The 17625-nt window shown below is 41.2% G+C and overlaps 1 long non-coding RNA gene across 1 annotated transcript; it reads left to right on the forward strand.

The window, feature by feature from the left end:
• Window positions 1-655: 655 nt before the first annotated feature.
• On the forward strand, window positions 656-2925 carry LOC147755246 (uncharacterized). The gene is made up of 2 exons (XR_015328595.1): window positions 656-2181; window positions 2440-2925. It is a non-coding gene; the product is annotated as an uncharacterized LOC147755246 (long non-coding RNA).
• Window positions 2926-17625: the final 14700 nt, after the last annotated feature.

Consider the following 17625-nt stretch of genomic DNA (forward strand, 5'->3'; position numbering starts at 1 on the left):
ATCTCTAAACAAACACAGACACTCACGCAGACTATAAATCAGCGAGTGGACGATGATTCTCATCGATCCTGGTGATTTACGTGTTACACACTCTGCCATATTAGCGATTATTCGACACGATTACGCCATACGATTTAGTATACGAGTATAAAAATATTCGGTTTAGTTAGATTGACAGGCACAGAAGCAAGACTGTGCGTGTTTGTATGTAACGCATTATATAGTTCCAGCCAACTGCTAGAAAGGGTGCCGTATACTCGCCCCTGACTTGTCCCAAATGCTAGGTCTGTTTTATGAAACTACCCCAATATCTTTTTGTTTAGATACCTGATGATTGACAAATTTATTCATATGGTACCGTATGACTGTTGTTGACATTATTTTGTAATGTTCAATAGAAGCGATGTTGACGAAGAGTGATCAGCCTTCGGGTAGCATCTTCGCACTATATATAATACTATTAAACATTTAAGTATCTCTACCGTGATCATCTGGTACCAGTTATGACAACTGATCGCGCAGATCATTGATACACCGCATACTGTCTGTACCCTGCTAGATTTCATTATAGAAAAATAACTGAAAACAATTGAAAAGTAAGAAAATACGTGCTAGTTCAGGGGGGGGGGGGGGGGGTAGCTCTAATTTGAGTCACTCTCCCGTGTTGAAACAATCATAACTAAAGTTAACAAGTTTAAGTGAAAAAAAAGAGCGACGAAGCAACCACTGAGGGAAGACATAATTATGGTAAGTTAAAACAGTATCATGCGCATTAGCCTTTCTCTCCCTCGTTTTACCCCTGATGACAAGCGTGCACATACATTGTATATTAGACTTGATAGGCCCAGGGAATAGTCACTTACAATAGCCACTTGAGCTCTTCGTGTTTGGTCACCCCTAACGACAACAAAAATAACCTAAAGACAGGGCGCGTCTCTTAAACGAATAGAATAGCAAACACAGATGGATACACGCATAGGACACGTAGCAAACGTACGACAAAAGCGATATTATCGACGTCGATCCCCTGAAAGCGTTCGATGCCCGATTTAAATGGCGAGAAATGATAGCACGATTATTTTGCAACGTGCACGCAAAAACACACGCTTACTCATACAGGCAAAGATCACCATAGTTCTCTTTTTCTTTCGCTCTTCGCGAACGGCATTCGAACGTCACCGGCGCAAAGCGTCTGTCCGATGCGCTTGTAGACTACATACAAACATATACAGATATCTATCTAAACGTTATAGGAACAGCGGTAGCTGATATTTTACTGGTATACATATAAACAGATGATACATAGAGTGGTGGAAGAAGAAGAACCATCGTTCGTTTCGGCAAGACTGGCGCGAGCGATACATCTAACAACAGCAACAGCATCTGATTAAAACAGGCGATGCTGATGATGGTGATCTGATCTTGTGATCAGAACATTTCGCTAGATAACATCTCGATAGCCGACAAACTGTGAAGAAAAGATGCCGTTTGTCCATACGTAGCAGCCAATATGCGAAAGTATTTACGTTTACTGTTGCAGACGCTCATGTTGCTACTGGCGCTGGCGATGCTAACGCTATATTGCTAAATCTGACAAGATGGTTGACGCTATTTAAGGGAACTGAAGTGTAGAATAGCTAAGCATTATCGCTGAATTATCATCGAACGGGCCGGTCTAAGGCGTTTCAACAAATTAATATTGTTGTCCACTTCTCGGCACTTTGGCCTGGGATCAACAGGGAAAAAACAGGAGCAACAACAGCAGCACGCTCACTTGTATCTGTACATGTATGTACATCTGTATACAAACACAGATATATATGTATGTATGATAGATGTCGATACAGGGCGTATATATGTGTATGGCAATTGCCGTAATGCGCATGTGTACGTATGCCATGGCAGCAGCCGTGCGCAATACAAACGGATGTACGTACATCAACAAAAAACAACAGCGACAACCCCATAACAGAGCATCCAGCGGCTATTGGATGTGGCCAAATAAGTACGACAATATAAATAACAGATGTTAGAAGAAGCAATCGAAAGCACAAATAACAGCATTAATAACAGCCCAATCGAATAACAGCAAGGACAAAAAAGGTGCAACGGCAAAAATATGGCAGAGAGAAAAGCATATGAAGATCTGCAGCGATGACACTGGTTGCAACGTTGATAAAGGTAGGCGATAGAAGTTCTCTTTGATATACGTAACTGCTAGATGAAGAAAACTTAGTTAGTTTGGTTGCAAAAGCTCAAAGAACGGATAATGAATGGACTCGCCATTCCTTTTTATCTCACGCCACCTTAGGGTGGGCAGGTAGACGGAATTAAATGCGATATGTGGCTAGCTTTGTATCTATATACGTACTTACGTATCCAGCTGTCGAAAGATGGTAGTAGTTCTGCTGTTATTTCTCATTTTTTGTTGTGTGTCAGTGACGTCTGTTGACGCAAACGTTAACGACGCCGACGATCGCGGCGCTGCTAGCTTAAGCCGTTGACCACCGCTCGGTTACTTCTACAGCCGCTGACTGCCGGGACCAGCTTCTCTTCCTGCCTATCTTCGATTTTTCTTTTCGTCTGAGGAGGCCCCGGTCGACACCTTCAACGACACCTCAATGGTATGACATGATGATGATTGATTGATTGTCATCATCACCACCGCCATCGCCATCGTCATCGTCAACTTTTGTGGTTGATCGGTAATGCCACAGAGGGCAACATGTAATTGATGGCGACTGCTACTGAATTGCGCGAACTGCACTGACGAATATTTATCTGCTTATCTGAACCACTGAGAATAGGTAAGGATAGCTAGGCATGCCTACAAGACCTAGCGTTATATGGGTGGCGCAGATACTTAAGCCAAAGGAATTTATTAATAAATAGCTCGAAGATAACTCTGTGATTTTGGCGTACGCATTTAATTGCCTATTTCTTAATAAAGTTATCCTTTGGTAAAAAAAAAAGCTACAGTGAACCCATATATCGAGCAAAGTTTTAGGGATATTGGGTGTTTCAAAGGCCAAACGTAGAGTAATTATTTTCTTAGGGAAAGCGCGGCAAGACTCTACGCGGTTGCATCCCTGAAGCTTACTTGGTACTGACAAGTATCGATATAATAACAACGGGCCGGTTTCCATAACTTGCATCGTTGCTCAATTTCTCCGGTTCTCTGTGTGGTATGTACCTGCGTACGCAAGTAGGTCATGACATACATATAACTTCTCTATCCAAGATCTCAACATGCGTGGATTTGCACGTTAAGATCCTGCATGTATGAATAGACAAAAACCCGTTCAAGCTATAGTAGAAGCATATTCTAAATCTTGAGCTAAAAATCCCGACTATTTTAATTGAATGAAATAATAGAGCATTTTTTGGATGCGACACATCAAGGTCAGTGCGCTTTTGAGGCGGCCAATCTCCTTAAGATGCTTGCAAATAGTTATCCGGCCTTTTTTTTTACTATTACTATCTAATTATCATAAAATTAGCAGAGTTGCATATAGAGCCAGTACTCGACTGTAAAAGCAGAAGAAAAATGACTGGCGTGAAAAAGCGTTGGACATACGTTAATACACTATGCTTCGTTGGGCATGCCACCCAGATGCATCTGATCTTTTCTCATCAACTTATCAATATCTACGATTACACCTAAGCAAAAAAATCTAGCAAAGCAACAAAACAAATTAACAGCATAAACTTTATTATAATTGGTTGAACAGTTTTTTGTCTGAATCTAGATCTTGCAGTGATATATTTTCACGTATCTGTTAGCTGTGATTCTGAAAAGTCGTACAAAATGCTGTATTGTAAGGTAATGGTGGCAATAGTAATTACGTCCTGGAGTTTACACTTGAGAACTGGCATATATTCAAAAGAACCCAATATTCGAGTTGTCACAACTTCGAAACACCTGAATAAGGACATACGATGCAAGAAATCTACTAATTAGGACACGTGGCCCCATTCCCTTCTTTTTGGTTCACATAAAATTGACCTTGAGAACAGGTTTATTCTTTATCATCACATCAAGTTGTAGGAACACAGGAACTTGAAGTTTCTTCAATTAATTTTGCAAGAGATTCGTTGATATTTACGAAGCTTGTTACAGCCTCGCAATACATTGAACATAGTTGTCCAGATACATATAATGAATAGCTAAAATTAGTTTTGCATAGTATTCTATTATCCAGTGCTGGTAATGGAAATCGGATAGCGGTCTTGCAGTTTGACCATCTAAGTATTATAAAATAAAGGCACGTGTTAGCAAAAGAGAGAAGCCCTAGAGATAATTTATGTATGCCTTAATAGACATCTTTTAGCACGATTCGGGCTATAGCTCTTTACTTTAATTATTAACGGTGGGAATTTTCTAAATTCACTGCCCACTTATTTCCCTTTGTCTCTGCCGCATCAGCATCGCATCTTTATTTACAAATAGCGAGTCAGTACAAAAAGTACAGTTAAGTAGATCTACAATGCAATTCGTCAAACAAATGTGTGGACCATCTGTGTACTGAATAATATCACGATATAAACATTAACAGGGCTTATTAGGATGTTTTTTCGTGTCAAAAGAAGAAGTAGTAATCATTCTGTGCTATATACGATTTGTACAAAAGAGGTCACTGTTAGGCTGCCCCTGAGGTATAGCAGGCAATAGGCTGCAGCTGCTTTTGAAGCGTTTACACCCTTTTGATACCGCAATCGCAGGTTTGCTTTGTTGAAAGACTTGGCTTTTAGCGATCTGACAGGCATATTAAAGCCAATGTCGTCCAGAAAAACAGAATTTTCCGCTTGTCAGTCTGTTCCTGAGGCATGAGCCGTTCGAGTTCGTTTATGCAAATCTCGTTCCTCATTGCCATTGCCGGTCCCCACCATTAAAAGCAGGTCAGCCAGAACATGTCTTCATGAGCTGCTTGATGTAATGTGTGACGAACGGTCATGGAGTCGAAGAGCCGAAGTGAGATTTTCCGGTTCGCTGTCGGCCTACACGTTTGGTTTCCCTTGTCCCATAATCAGGTCAACACAGCGACATGTCAGCAGAGCAATACAGTACAAAATGGATAAGGTAGGAAATGTGGAAACGATTGTAAAGTGCATTAATACGATATGTAATTGCCGTTAAGTAACAACAACGCACAGAGCCATGACGTTAAGGGACAGTTCGGGCAAGACAGATGACGGTAGCAACAGCAGAGATCGCAACAAACGTTACAGCTAGAGTCATGCGGTGAATGCTGTTTGCTGAATTGTCTATCGCTATTCGTGTGCGTCAGATTCATCTGTTTATGTTATTTCTTTCCTTTACGACCGATATCATTGGCGCTATTGTTGTTGACGGCGCAACGATCGTTCCGGTAACAAGACGAACCAAAAGTGAGATTCGTTGAGGACAATGCTGGGGAATGTCTTAATTTTGTCGCTTAGCCCATGAGCAGGAGCCACGGAAGGGAGCTAGCATCGGTGACGGTAATAGCAGTACAAACCTCCTTCGGTAGAAGCAGTCTCATGCGGATGTCTAATGATGATCTAAATGTATTTAAGCAAAGCGAAAAGACATGGCAATGAATGATGATTATGAGCGGGGTATTTACGCTTCGGTGCGAGTTACTGCTAGTTGTGCACAACTTGGAAGAAGTAAAATGAATCACTGCAGCAGCAGTATTCTGCGATGCCGAACTTGTTAAAGGAGCACAGCGGTCGCGGCGCCAGCGTCAGCCATTATATTGTTGACTGCTGGAATGACGACATTTAGCCCCGTGTCCAGCAATGAAGCTCGTAGACTACGCGAATGTGCAGGACAATGAGGATGTACTGCATACATCAATCCGTTCAAGTGCATGTACGCACGATGTGTGAGCCAACGCGACACAGAGTGATGTCAGTGTGTGTACAATTTTCGTTTCGTATTATGACGACTACGATTACACGGTCATTTCAGATGGTCACGATTGTAACTTAAGTGGCTAGTTATCACTGTGGCTGTGATACTTCAGCCGACAGTTGTACTGCGGTCGTCAACGTAAATGCGTCCGCCGAGGAAAGCTGCTCTCGTCCTGTCAAGGAAAACAATTATTTATCTGATGTTTACCTTAGGTGTTGAATACTGGCGCTATTGCAGACATGTGTGTATGGAGTGTCGAAACGTTCGAAAGTCAGGCAATAAGAGAATGTCGTTTGCTTTTGTAGCAAAATCAAAGTCCAGGTTCTCTATTTAGCGGACATTAAGTGATGCATTACTCATTACCCAAGCCTTTTTCTTGTACGATATTGCCCTAGCTTCGGGTAAGGTCTTCTTTTTTAGTTTGCTCGATTTCTAAGTTTTCATTTTACGTTGCTGTTATGTGTTCGCAGTGAGGTCGTCATCGTTACAGCTATCTAAATGAATGGTTCGTTTTCGCTACTGCTATTTGCTTTTCTGCCCTCTTCTGATTGTGTCTGTTTTGGTCACAAGACAGCTGGGGGCCTCTTAAGCCACTAGAACAAATCCCTGTTTCGTCTAGTAACCTTCAACGGATGTCCATAGAAATATCGTAGATGATCTCCTTCTTTTTCGTTTTATCTGCTGCCCGAAGACGAGCGACGGCGGCGATCAGTGGTCAACTAGATGGCTGGCTTTTTGTTCATTTTCCTCGCCGTTCCACGCGAGGCTTCGTTGTGATGAAGATGCTGACGCTTACAACGTCGATGCTCGTTAGCTAGTTGGCCGCTTAATATCTTTCTGTAATTATCACGTTCTCTGTTTACCTACAACATATATATATATATATATAAACACAGACGGGCCATCGCTTCTGTCTATTCCTTTATAATTACTGTCTAATTTATTGAAGCCATCTGCTTACATTTGTTAGTTCAATTTCTTCTATTCGTTCTGTTGTTCTGCAAACGCGAGCGATGACAGACATCCGACAGACGACAGGATGACGCCGTGACTTTTTTTTTTGTTATTTTTAATTTGTTTTTGTAGATAGCACACAGATCTATGAATAAAAAACGGAACTATATGCATACGTACATTAGTGAGAAAACGTTTTGCGCCGGAAATGGACATCGCATTGTCTTAAGTAACAAAAATAATGATCCTAGACGCGAATAAATCATGGCTCTATCTGAACTAGACTTACTGACTTTATATTTATTATACGAGATGGATTCTAATTCTTTGGTACTTTAGCAAGGGCCGAATAAAGCTGACTACTTTTCAGCAGTACATTTCTGTAAAGTATTACGTCTGGCGCACACGTGCACTACTGTGTTATTGCGCCGACTATGTGTAAAAAAAATACAAGCAATATTATCTCTAGTTAAATAATTAAACAATTATCGTTGTTGCTATGGGACCCGTTGTGAGTTTGCCCTAACAATGAACGGGCACATAGTTGGCCACGACCTGCGAATCCTATCGTGCTGTCGATTACCTCAACGATAGAATGGTGAGAATGGCTAATCGAATTTCGCAAAAAGGTAGAAACAGAAGAAATTAGGGAAGGGCCGAATCACGTTGTACGTACAACATCTAAACGACAACGGAAACGTAAAGGAGATGGGGGAAGAACCGGGAAAGGGGGGCTTCGGGGAAGAAAAGAGAACACACACGTAGACAGTACCGTCACTGCCCCTGATGTTCGTGGCCTTATCACTGCTGTTGCCACTGCTGCTGGAATTAACATCAAAATAACATCGTCATCAGCACTATCATCATAATGGCCACATTTATCATCGCTCACGGTTACATATACACAAACAGAGAGGGTCGCGGAAACAAACGACATTTCTACTGCTGATGTGTCCGCTGCATTTACCATCTCACAACTGGCGTCATTTGCCACGCCGGCAACGGGTTCCTATTAGATTCACATAGACTCTTATGATGGTAGCTTGATTCTGACGATGATGATCTTGGCAGCGAGGATTCGGTTATGTTAGCAGAAAAAGAGCATGAGAAACGGTAAGTTTAATAGCAGAAAAACTAAGCAAGCTCACTGCTATTGCTAGCGGTAGTGGTAATATTTAAAAAAAAACACGGTCTCTTTCCACCGTTGCGGAAAATGATCGATTCTTACTGCTTCCGATGTCCGCGACAGGCAACGAAAGTGCAAGAACTAGAACAACAAAAGTATCGATCGCTGGCGACCTTTTTTAATCATCACTATAAGGACAATTATCATCGTCATCATCACCGATACACGACGAGCATTGAGGCGCTATCGTGTAACTTCATTCCGATTATAGAAACACCGTAAGACTCGGACGACAGCAAAAAATATGCTAAGCAAGGTCGAAATCACAATAACTTCTACGAGTGTTTCATCCTTCCTTACAAAAAAAAAGCATTGCCACTAATAAGTAGGCAAGAGCAATGCACAGAAAACGAAAACATCAGCAAGTGATTTTTATATTATGCATCAGCTGATAGCACGTACCGTATTAGGCGGTAGTATGGCTAATAAAGACTGATTCCGTCGTATAAATCCAGTCTAAAGTCAAATCAACGCGACTAAATAAAGCAGCTCTTGTTGCGGTGCCCCGAAAATGACGGTGACGGCATTGTGTACCCTCGTGACGAATTTCCACCAAAAATCTGCTAGAGCTTTGAGCCTTCTGTCGCTTCTGCGATACCTCAAAAACTGGATGGGCTTTTTAGAAATGGCCAAGTATATCAACCATGGTGGAACCAAAATCCCCGTCCTCTATTTGTAGGCTTATCAATAACGCACAGAAAAAGTTGCTTTTGTTATTGTCGTAAGATACTATAGTGGTTCTGAGAAGTCACTCATGTTACTGCCAATGAATTTTTCAGTCTTTTTCAGCTTAAGAAGAGTTTTTTTTTTTTTTTTTTTTTTATATGAGTAGCCTAAGAATCACCTCTAATACACATAAAAAAAATATGTACGTATAATGATAATTATGATGTTCATACGGCAAGATTTACACTATTGAAAGTTGCGATCGGACTTTGGGAAACTTGCAGAGTTTTTTCATCCACTAAAGAAATATTTGGTCCGCCTTTTTTGAGTAGCCTAGGCGAAAAGAAAAAAAAATGATTTGCTCGAAAGGTGCAGTATTTCAAAATACTTCTATCAGCCAAATCGATCGGTGCAGCGTAGTCCTGTGCAGGCCTACATACTCCAATCCTCCTTGGCTACTTCGGTGTACTTAGTCATCGTAATGACGTCCTTTGTTTATACGTCCGATGTTTTTGTCGCGTCGTTGGAAAAGGCAGAGACAAATGGCGCACAAACATATGGCATAAGATACACTGACACGTACAAAAACAAAGACGGAGATTGTACTTTATAAACAGAAACACCACTTACAATGATTATTATAAATGATATAGAGCTCCGTTCGCTTCTGTGATAAATATGCTAATAGATAACACACGAAAAGATCTGAACCGATACTATCTATCGCGTAGGACTCTGCAAAGTGTGGGGAGTAGGAACTCACACATATAATTGACATGTATAGTATCATGCAACAGTACGAACGGTGATCTTAATAGAGATAGAAATCCGATCGTTAGCTATGTATGAGAATTTCTATGTCCCACGAAGCCCGTAATAGTATAAGCAATTAATGTCGATACCATAAAATAGTGATGATAAAGTGTAGCGGAAAAAAAATAGGTACATACTCTCTAATTATAGGCGTACATTTATAGTCCAAATAAATTACATTGTAAGTAGAATCGCGTCGTGCTCACAAAGCCGGACCTTTAATTTATCGAGCTATAAGTCTATCTAGACGCGATCATATCTGACTGTAAAGCAATAAGGGATCTAATTTTATTTTCGCCCACGGCTGAAAAAGCCAACATTAGACGATACCGAACTTAACACTTACGCTGCCACCTATTGCGGTAAAAATCGCCGAGAACAAGCTGTCATCATAATGCTGGCGTCTCGCCGGTCGCCCATCGTAAGACACGAAGCTGCCAGACCCATTGTTGTACTGGCCGGAACTCAATTGGATAGTCGTCGTTTGAAGATCATTCGTCATCCATTCCAATGAGAACCTACTTGCTATTCATTTCTCCGCGTGCCACCCCAGTGTCGTTAAAGCCTCAGTCAATAGTCGTGTTGCATTTACGCATTTTTCGTTGTCATTTCGTGCGGCAGAGTTCAACAACGGCTGCAATGATCAAAAGGACGAAAGCTGCGGCGTTCGCTTGTTACCAGTTGGTTCTTATTTGTCACTTTCGTTCAGGATTCCCCTTCGTTCCTATAGCTGATGATAGCAAAGATAGACGAGCGTTTCTGAGAAGATCTGACGACGGGCAAATTATTCGAAGGTCCACAGCGATACAGCATTGAGCCCATGCTTCAGGTTGAAAAATATTGTGAAAACATGTACGAGTGCTACGTTGATAGGACAATCTCTAGGGGCGAACGGTTGACCTATCCCAGATCTCACGTTTATGTTTATAGTTCACAACTTATAGACAAGCTTATAAATAAAAAATTATCTATACATATCAGTGTCAGTCGCATTATCTATTGAGCTTAGGGACGCGTAATAGTCTAGGTTAGAATCCAAGTTTGGGCAACTTCTTTCGTGCTGGAAGTCAGCCGGCTCGAGTAACGCCTAACGGTAGCACTGGACGTAAATTTTGAGCTATTTATTTAAAATTGGAACTTAAACCAGCTGCCCCCGGCTTTGTTAACTTACTTATTTTACGCTCGACAATGCCTTATTTACAAAGGCCTGATAGTTTATCATAGGTTATAATACAGCCCACAAAGATGCAACGCATCTTATGTAATGCTGCTATGGGTTTTTCCATCTGACCAACGGGTTGACCATCTGTCAAAAGCAACGGCACCGATCAACTAGGAGAATATGTAGAGAAGAAGCCCGATAAACTTTTTTTTTTATAACTAAATGAATTATACTAATTGTGTTTCGCCTAATTAACAAATATTCTAGTAACCAGCATAGTCGTAGTACGATAATATGGTAGTATTTTTGCAGTTTCCTTGTTGTTCAGGTTTCTTCAGGATTTATGATAAATTAGGACAATGTTGGATGCTCCGCTAAAATACAGAAATCGGCAGGGTACAAACGGCAGCTCTTTATGGAAGAAAGACTTTGGGATTGTTATCGTTATAATGAAACGAAACGTAAGATGCCGTGACGATCGTGATTGTTGCTCAAGACAGGCCTCATCGATCAAACAGCTTGTTGAGGAGAAGACTTGTAGGCAACAATGACTCGTCATAATACACATTTTGGTGACAAGATGGAGATGGATAGGTAACGAGTCCCGATTCAAGATTTACGGTCGCCAATAGAACAGACGTCATCGGAATGAAGCTTGCTCGGCGCCATCTTTTTGCGCCAGTCTCAAGCTGGGCCGACCACTTCTTCAATTGAACAAACGATTTATGGCATTTAGAGTGCTTCAAATGAGCGACGTAGCAGATTTTCGAACAAATTTCAACTACCGCTTAATATTGCATGGTTTCAACAAATGAAAGTAGCATAAATATTGATTCAACTAAGCAAAACATGAAACATATTTCTGGTTTTACCATTGACAAAATTCATCTGGGCATGCAGAACGCCTGGCTCCTTGAGATCACTTTCTTCACACGACTTCAAGCTACCATATATACATCTCATCCGAACAATGTACTCAATGGAAAACTGTAATTTTTGGGTAAGCAATGAATTGTTTCAAAGTACATAAGCATCATTTAAATTTCCTGTCCGTACCTAGCTTGTCCACAAGTATACCTGTTGCAATTTATTATCTTGTAACTGAGTTATACTTGAGTAGTTAAGGGTTAAGTTATTATAAGGGTAACGCCGTTTTTCTCATGTTAACCGTACGGTTGATTGTCCTTCTATGTTGTATATAGTCCAACATAATGCTCGCAAGACAATGCCACACATTTGTATACGGTAAAATCATAAATGTAAGCGGTGCATTTAGATGTAATGCAGTCCTTTTCCATGGAGATAAGGCGAGCTAGCAGGTTTTCTACACGTAGCTTTAGAGTAGTTATCATTCGGACGTCTTCTGGGCCATAATACAATCGGTCTCATTAATTTAAAATGGTGAACGAGCATTTCACAGCGGTCACGTTGCATTTTAGTTAGAATCGTCTCCATCTACTTCTTGTGTAACAGCGAACCGGTGGCACGTGTCACGTCACAGCCATCTGTCTCAATGCAATGACCTTTAGCGACCCATCTTGTGCCCCTTAGCGCCCGGTTCTTCTTCGAATCGTTACCAAACGAGCTATCTCCATCAAACATCAGGAACACACGGAAAACTTAATCATTGATTTGCAGATAGAAGGGATACTGTATTCAGTTTTAAATGCTTTTCATTTCCTAAATTGTGAGGCGGCGTACGTTTCGCTCTTATCCTACCCGTATTGTTAGCTAGGTTAGGTAAGGTATTGTTCACCCGCTTTAGCCAGCACTTGGTTATCTTCCTATAAGAAGTCAATCATCAAAATGATTCTCGTTATACCGTATCGTCTATCGGACGGTTCGCGGGTTGTTCTCACGTAGAATTCACAGTTGTCGAATGGTCGAAGACATCATTTGACCAATAGATTTTCTATCTGTCTAGATAAACAGTTGCTTTAAGGAGGCAAAATGTTAAGATCTTTTTGTCTATACTTGCAGAGCATACGGCAGATGATGTCCCGCACTCTTCATAGGACAGTTGCTGTCACACAATGAAATTATATCGTTAAAGGGTCATTTTCACCAATTGAAGCCTGTAGCTCGCGCACACAGCGTTGCGCAAAAACCATTACACGAGAATCAAGAAGCATATGGTAGAGCAATGATTTCTTGTTAAAGGGAAGATCAACGTCTTCCTAAATCTTCCGTCTCCCAGAGGTAAAGTCGTTACAATTTACTCTACTGATCCGAGTAAAAACCCACATCTCATTGCCCAGTAACAGCTTTCTGACCCACTCGATAGGTCGTGCATAGTGCGGTATCCTGTTTAGTCATTCAGTCTGTGGGAAGCTAACTCTCCGGCTTTCTATTCCTTTTATTTGGATTCAGAAAGTTAACAGCAAGCATCGGCTGAAGTCACGTTTTTGAACCTTCGATTTGGATGACTGTTTCGTTGCCGTTACTAGATATAAACAACGATAAACGACTCAGATGTTTTAGAAAACGTCGAGTGATGTCAAAGCAATAAGAAATTAGCTATCAAAGCTCCAGGGCGCGAATACTGAAACAGCCTATGTTCAGCATGGGAATATAATAGAATATTGCCGCTGCAGTTTTTACTATCAATACGTATGCAAGCCTAGACAGAAGGACAAACACACTATGACTTACAGGCTCACAACTGTTGGCTAATGGCCTGTCGCGTCAACTAGATGCCCTCTGGGATGCTCGACCCACTTCTCGATTGTAGCGTTGCGAGCGGCAGGTCTGCGTCGCTACCGTCGTTGCCGCTGAAAGTCATTTGCCTTGGCACGGTATAGACACTGAGTCGTCGCCTGTGTCTTCCGTTATCTTTTAGCGTGGGATCATCGGATGTCGGCTAACCTCAGCAAGCTTCTTCCGCAGACCTCCCACAATCGTCGAATTGTTTTGAACAGCTTATGTCTAGAAGATCTGATAGATCTTTCGTTTTCATATGCTTATAGAGTTAAACAGTGTCCACTGTTAAATTCTATTCATCCACTGCGGGTGGGTAAACACCGACTTTTTCAAATAATATACTGTGCAAACAACCTACCTCAGGACATGGCTGGGATGGGTCGGAATCTACGAATCAACTGCAAACACGGCGTAGACACACGATGCTGTCGGTTGTACCGAAAATTTCAGCTCGGGTCAAGAGACATGGGCGCATGTAGCCTGTATCCTCTATCTCTGTTTCGAGATTCAAATCCCGCGACGATGCCAGCCGATAGCTCTGACGGCACTTCTCTGCCGATTACCCCCTCGACCTCTTTTCGAAACTCGTCCTAATGAAGTAACTAGATAACGCGGGATGAGCGGTTCACTTCAGCCGATATCTAGAGCTATTTTGGGTTGAAAGATAGCCAAGACCCCAACTCCTACTCTTTACTATTAGGCAAATTAACGCGCTGCGACAACGCGAGTTCACAGGCGAAGGTCTATGACAGTCTGATTGTCTGACTGGGCAAGTCACCGCTTCAGGAAATCGGATCACGGGTCAAAAAATCCAAAAGAAACGAATGTGCTAGGAACACCATGGTGTAAATTCATTGAAATAGAATGACGAACGAAAAGAACAGCGATGGTTCAGAATGATATTTTATTGGCCTTGTCCATCGCTATGTCCAGGACAAGTAGTAGTTAGAATGCGAACTAGACAATTTTGACCAGAAGTTTATATGGATTAACGGAGAGTAAACGGTACTTCTTCTGTTTCGCTTACTCAGCTCGAAAAAGCTGTTACTTTGTTGGCTAAATGCCAAATGCTGTGAAAGTAGAGTTGGATTAAAATTAATAACCTTAGAAAAAGCAACAGTTCGTACAAGAAGCTGCTGTTTTCTATTGGTTTCAATTACCAAATTTCATTTTCGGTAGAACACTTTGAACGTAAAATAGAAAATCTAAGACTGTACAGAGTGTTCAAGGTGTAACGTAGTTCTACGGTAAACTATATATTATTGAAACAGTTACCCCTACGAATTAAATACGAATTATTTACCTTTAAGTATGGATATAATAAACTAAGCCGAAAAATATCGTCGTGAACAAGCATCGTCTTATTATTACAGCTGTCGGTTTCAACGGCATAAAAACGTCGATGTTTTTTGTTTTTCTCTTTATAATCAACCTATAAAAGTTTCATTTAATGACTGTTTCCATTTAGCACACGTCTGATAGGCTACGTTGTCAATGTAGTTATTATATTATATAACAAGTTAAAAAATTAACTCGTCCAAGATTATGTGGGTGAAGAAGGCACGATTTGGCATCTGGGTACCCGATTACTAGTCCTAACGACTTCAGTAACAGAATTTCCTATTTAACATTATGATAGAGCAGATATTACCTTCGACCGCACATTCCAACCTTATCAGGCCATTTTGATGAACAGAATCCAGTTATCCAAAATGCCTATAGCAGTACGTATCAGTTCAAAGGAACCATGGCTCCAGCTGACGTATGCTAATCAAAGGTATCGTATTCATTAAAATTATCTAGATTTTTCAAGTATGTTCACTTTTATTACTGGTCTCTGAAAATAAAATCGAGAGCGACCACATATCGAAACAATATTGTATTTATTAACTTGGAAACAAATGCTACATGGGTTGCGCGTGCATCAAACAAAAATGGGTTTGACCAATGGATCGTTTCAGCTTCGACCATTCTAATAAGCGCAATAAAAATGGTCGTATCTGTCAAAATTCAAAATCCTATTTACATTTTATATCATCAATCAGCTAACATGTCTGAGAGTACTGTGTCGGTTAGCGATATCGACGGCTGGATCTTCTATAGATTTCACGATAGGATTTCAGATCCTATTGGCCCGCTCGGTCACCTCAACTGATGAATCCGTTTTGTTTAATGCATTGTTATCTTCATATAGGAGATCTTGCTTTAATAACGTCACGCTCATTAAAGTTAAAGAAATCGTGCGACATAACTACTAGGACAACTCGAACTATTTTGAGGGTCGGAGCACTTCAGTGAGCTGTAAAGCGTCCAGTTTTGAGCGGCAACACTTTGGTACACTTTCCTTTTAACGTTGCCTACGTATTAAAGCCACCTTCTAGGAAGTCTTGAGACAGCTCTGTATTTACCGTTCGCATTATCATATTTTGTCTGAGTGCGTCGACACTAAGGCACGCTATGCTTCCTACTGCCCTCGCTTTTACGCACGGGAACCTGCATGTGGAGAATATGAGGACTCATCCAGTTTTGTTTTCTAGCGGTCTGGTGAAGGTCATGCATTATCGTCAAATAGGTACATCGTGCGCTATCGAATGCTGGCCTAGACATTTATGAGGCTCTCCAAAAATTCGAGATGTCTGGTAATATCGATTTGATCATGCTGTATGCCTTAACTCTGATCTCCATGACAAGTATGAGTGCCAACTTTGATCGAGATCCATTTGGAACTGCCACCAGAATCGCTTGCTGTTCTGTTTAAGGCAATTTTCCGCCCTGCTCCGTTTTTAGTAAGCGCCCACCATAATGCCCGTGTCCTAGTCGGATCTCTTTCTGATAATAGTTGCGCAGATCATTCATACGATCCCGTACCCGTATTTCCGTCTCTCTTCTTCGGATATAGTTCACAGAGAAAACATTTTTTTTACCTATCTACTTCGTGCTAAGTGTTCGCGCTACTATTTTATAGCACGTACTTTTAGGAGGAGACGAAGGAGCGCTCGTTGTCCGTGCCCTGTTTTGTTCAGAAACTCGTCCGAGATCCTGAGGGGTAACCTGTAGCCTTCAACCCACCAATTTTCGTCGTTGAAATTATTACACCAGTGATGAGCTTCTGTTTCACTCAAAGCCTCTTTGCGATGTGTTTCTATTAATTTCCGAGATACCCAGTCAACGCTTGTGTTTTCGAGAAATTGACTCGAAATAACTTCGCATTGGCTTTCTGACACAGTTAGACTTTTGTCTTTAAATTCTTCATGGTTGTAAATAGCTAAACGGTGTAATGAAGACACTTAGCAGGTGTTGTCTGTTAGGGGTTTGTAGTTCAAAAGTTACTACTAAATAGTTCCAAGTCAATTAACTTACTACATTGTTAAATAACCATGACTGTTTTGGATATCTCAGAGGCAGTTTCAACTCTGTTGAAAGAAAACTTTAATATGAACCATGGTCGTCGATGTAGATCGTAAAGTCAGCATCAATATTCCCACTCGAATGAGATAACAAATATGGCGCTTCACTGTTTCAGCAAACCATACTACCTACATGTATCATGTGTAAAACCTGCCTGGCCAAAGTAACAAGAGTGAGTTAGTACAAACTAACGTCCGCGCGACGTTCCGCTATCGGTACGAGCGTTGATTGTTCGAATCAATGCAGATTCGAAAACTGACTGAGACAAAGCAACGGTGAATGGCTGTCACGCATAGGCCAGGTTCGCCTGGATGGCAAAAACAAAAATTCCCCTCATTTTTGTTTTGGTACTCGTTCCAGCTCTACGGACGCACATATACGCGTCGACGATAAATACACACACAACGAACCCTATCTTTCGCTCATTTGCCGAAGTCATCATATGACGTCAGCCAATATATCTATACATCGACGATGACGACGACGACCACGTGGTGATCGAGCGATAAGAATTTGTTCTTTGGCCTGTTTGGCCACTGCAGGTGTGCGTGCTACTTGCCTTAATCTTATCGGTGTTATCATGTTTGTTACATCAACCCACTTTAAAATTGCACTTAAAAGGTGACAACTAAAAGCTTTGACAAATGCCAGTACAGCCACACATATTGGAACTCAAAACATTGCTTGATAACAAATCGTATGTACAAATTACAGAATCCAGAATTACGTGCAGCCGAACCGGACGTTAAACTCAGATCATTTATTCAGTAGTTAGTAAGCCGTATGTATTGCCTAAGAGTTAGCCAAATGCAAGGGGGATACTCCGGATAGGAGCTCGAA

This window comes from Varroa destructor, unplaced genomic scaffold, assembly GCF_002443255.2.
Source record: "Varroa destructor unplaced genomic scaffold, Vdes_3.0 BEIS01000005.1, whole genome shotgun sequence".
NCBI lineage: Eukaryota > Metazoa > Arthropoda > Arachnida > Mesostigmata > Varroidae > Varroa > Varroa destructor.